Raw genomic sequence first — 4308 nt, forward strand, 5'->3', positions numbered from 1 at the left:
TCCACTTTATTACACAGAACTTAATTTCTGAACTTATTTGTTTTGCTTTCTTTGTATGTATGGATTACTTGGATTGTTACCGACATCTGGTGAAAATGTCATGTCAACAGCACCTTTAGAAATATATTTACGGAGAAAAATGGTGACGTGTTCAATACTTATTTTACCCGCTGTATGTATATGTATAACAATTTATGTGTAATTCACACTGAAAAATGAAATTCATATTTTAATGCAAACATTATAAAAGCTGTGAAATTCATTTGAATTCTACTTCTGGTAACACTTTAGTATAGGGACCAGTTCTCACTATTAACTAGTTGCTTATTAGCATGCCTATTATTAACATATTGTCTGTTTATTAGTACTTATAAAGCACATGACCATATTCTACATCCCTAATCCTACCCAGTACCTAAACTTAACAACCACCTTACTAACTATTAATAAGCAGCAAATTAGGAGTTTACTAAGGCAAAAGTCATAGTTAACGTTTTGTTAGTGAGAATTGAACCTTGAAAAATGAAGCGTGACACTACTTCCTAGTACGGGATATAATTAGAAATGTAAAAAGCATCCTCAGTTAATTTCTGAATGATCCACAACCCTGTTCCTCAGTAAATATAGTCACCTGTATTTCCTGTATTCATTTAGCTGCATCCTACAGGAGACACACTCTGTTTTTCAGACAGCTGCTGTTTCTCAGGATCTGCATGGCTTTAATTACAGGCTGATGTTGGTTGGTTCCAGCCGTTTGTTAAATTTAGAAGAAATCCTGCCACCAGTCCCCATAGTAACCAGCTAGTCTGTTTCTATCAAGCTGACTGACAGCTCCAGTGGCTTAAGGGTTTAAAATTCGGTGTCTGTTTTCAAAGGATCAAGCTCTAATCGTGGTTTGTTTTTAAGTTATAGTATAGTCCGCAGTACTTTTGTGTCTTTGAGCTGTAGTTCACTCCAGGGCGTCCGCCTCGCGGATTTAGTGTACTTTTAAAAAAGCTTGTTGTCAGCACATTGCGTCTGAGAAATCAAAGTAATTGATTTGAGTTAGACTCGGGCTGTTTATTAAAAAGGTTACTGCGTCATAAATGCCAGCTCAAGGGGCTCAAGTTATTGAGGCAATTATTTTCAGAGTTACTGATATTGAATCAAAAATACTGTATGTTGGAAAAGGAAATTGCATTGAGGGATTTAGATCAGAAGTTCTCTATATGTGGTTATTAAAGATTTTATGTCATAGAGATGATACAGACATTCAACAGATGTAGTTTATATTCATTCCAAAGCCATATGACTGGAGATCTCAATATTTGAAAGCACCATAAAAATATCATAAAAGTTCATAACTTCCATGCTATATTCCAAGTCTTCTGTTTTTTTTTTTATCATTATGCAGGAAGATACTGAGACGCCCATGCAAGTTTATGCTGATCTGCATCCAGAAAAGCGGGACTGGAAGAATCAGTTACTCAGCATGCTGGAGCAGGGCGGAGAATATGACTTGGGCCTGTACAAAAGGATCATTTTGGACTGGACCAGAGGACAGCGCAACAGACACCCGGTGAGGAAGATTCAGAAGATACATCTGCATACACTACCAAATTTAATTAGAAGCATTCTGGGATGCTTTAAAAACTATATTGAAAACATTCATAAATATATTAAGGGTTACAACATTCTCTCATTTTGTCAAAGTAATTGGTTTGTTAGTGTGTAATGTAATATCAAACCATGCTGTAAATGAAGCATCTTACTCTCTCTATTGGTCTTAGTCTCAGGTTGCTCTCTGATTAAGAATTAAGGTATTAACCTTGCTATGATCCTCTTGTCAGACTGGGTTAATTACAAACGACCTCACTGACTGACCTGAGAGAGATATGCACAGCCCGCTAAGCCGTATAAATTAGACTTACCATATTGTTTTTCATTTAAAATAATGGCAGATTTGCCAAACGCTTCTAGCTTACTTCATACTGCATGGTGCAGACAATATACCACCAGGGTTTCTGCAGGTCTTAAAAAGTTCTTAAAGGGACAGTTCATTCAAAAATACAAATTCTGTCATCATTTACTCACCCTCAAGTTGTTTCAAGCCTGTATGAGTTTCTTTCTTCTGTTGAACACAAAAGAAGATATTTTGAAGAATGTGGGTAACCTAACAGTTGCTGGTAGTCATTGTATTCCATAGTATGGAAAAAAAAATATACCATTGAAGTCAATGGCTATCAGAAACTGTTACCAACATTCTTTAAAATATCTTCTTTTGTATTCAGCAGAAGAAAGAAACTCATTAAGGTTTGGAACAACAGTGAGTAAATTATGACAAATATAAATTTTTGGGTGAAATGTAGGTGCTGAAAGTCTTAAATAAAGGCATGGCATTAAATGATGTTGCATGCACTGCAAAAAAAAAAAATATATATATATATAAATTAAAAAATATATATTGTTTTGCAAATTAAAATATGTTAACATCTTTAAATCAAGATAAATTTACTTAAATTTACTTTTTAATAATTCAATTATTTTTAATAAAGTGAATGTAAAAGTGGAGATCTGTTGAAAGTTGTAATTACAAACAATGATTTATATTAGTGTTGCTAATGTAACTCATTGTGTGCTCCCTAGACATTTACATTTAGACAACACATTGACGTGTTGTGTTCCTTTCGATTTATTACTTACATTTTTTTTCTTGGTCTCAAAAAGGCACAAAACCTGCAGAAACCCTGACTACCTCCAATTTTTCAAAGTAGTGCACTGTTAAAAATAAATGTTCTTAATTTGCATCTATGGTTCCATGAAGAAACTTTGACATCCATGGAACCTTTCCATTGCATAAAAGAAAAGTGGAAAAATGTTCTTCAGCTTACTAAATGTAAGCCTTTTTTAGGAATTGTTCACTGAAAGGTTCTTTAGGGAACCAAAAATGGTTCTTCTGTGGCATCGCTCTTTCGCAATCTTTATTTTTAAGAGTGGATGCATTATGCGACAATACCTGAATAAATGCAGTTTGCTCTTTCATATACTAAATAGCTAAACAGCCCAAACTCGCATCATGGTTGAGGAAGATGATTTGAAGCGTCTCAGAGCTGCAGTGTTAACACTCTTCAAGGAGGTCAACCTTCAAATGGCTAGCTATTAGCTGTCACACATTAACCTGGATACGAGAAAGCATTTAAGCATCGATAAAATTACACACCTTTAAGTCTATAGGGACATGTATCCTTTCAATAGAGCATTACCTTTCTCATGCCTAATTAATAATGCATTCCTTTCTCAGAGTCCTTGTTTTTCTTAGGAGTAATTTGTGTGTAACTCAATATCAGTAAATACTGTTAGTGAAGTATGATCTCTCATTCTCTCGTTACAAACAACTCCATTGACCTGCCTTTGACACGTGCACAAACGAACATTTCTGAAAACTTTGAATGTGGCTGTTCTATATTTGCTTCTGGTCTTTCTCTCTCAGCACGGTATCTGGCCGGGTGAGGCGGTGTTGATGATGCTGGATGACGTGGAGCTGCAGTGGAAGCGGGGTCACCTGTCGCACCTGCAGTCTGCTGTGGAGCTGCTCATAGGGGTCATGCTTGGGGAACATCTGGACAAGGTGTGATGCTTCTGAAAACATATACAACATTCAAAGACTTTCCATAAATTAACAATGAGCACATTTCATTTTTCATTTATCTACTAACCAGCAGCACTGACATTAAGCACAATTGTGTTTTTGTAGGAGCTCATTCCAAGACTGTGGCTGGTACAAAAACAAAAGACCCAGAAGATCGGTGAGAAGGCAATGACATTAATGCCCCAGAATTGATTTTGAAGGATAGTTACCTACAGATGCTGTAAGTGATTTCTGCTCCACTAGTGGCACCAAGTGGAATTTCAAAAACAAAGCTCCTAAATCAGATAGTCTGGTATTTTCTGGAATACAATACTGCGTATTCCAAAAATCACATACAGCAGTTTTATTAGTTTAGACGTGAAAACAGGCTTTCTGATAATCTTTCTTTCTCTCTGATCTTCTTTAGATTGCACTGGGTACATTCCACACATAGGTGAGAGATTAATAGGCTCATCAATCAAATAATTAATTATTCAATGCCATTTAAATGCATTGACATTCAGCAGCTATAGACATCAAGGCTGTCAATGCAATAGATTCTGTTATTTCTAATATTTATTTAGTAACTCAGAAATGTTGCTTTTCGTTTCAGTGTGGAACTGGATATGTGATGCTGCAGGTATGTGTCAATATATATAATTATATATATATATATATATATATATATATATATATATATA

At 35.3% G+C, this 4308-nt stretch overlaps 1 pseudogene; it reads left to right on the top strand.

The window, feature by feature from the left end:
• LOC107664988 (butyrophilin subfamily 2 member A1-like) overlaps positions 1-4308 on the top strand; it is an 11229-nt pseudogene that overhangs the window by 4624 nt on the left and 2297 nt on the right.

This window comes from Sinocyclocheilus anshuiensis, unplaced genomic scaffold (genome assembly GCF_001515605.1).
Source record: "Sinocyclocheilus anshuiensis isolate Anshui unplaced genomic scaffold, SAMN03320099.WGS_v1.1 scaffold363, whole genome shotgun sequence".
In the NCBI taxonomy this organism is placed as follows: Eukaryota; Metazoa; Chordata; class Actinopteri; order Cypriniformes; family Cyprinidae; genus Sinocyclocheilus; species Sinocyclocheilus anshuiensis.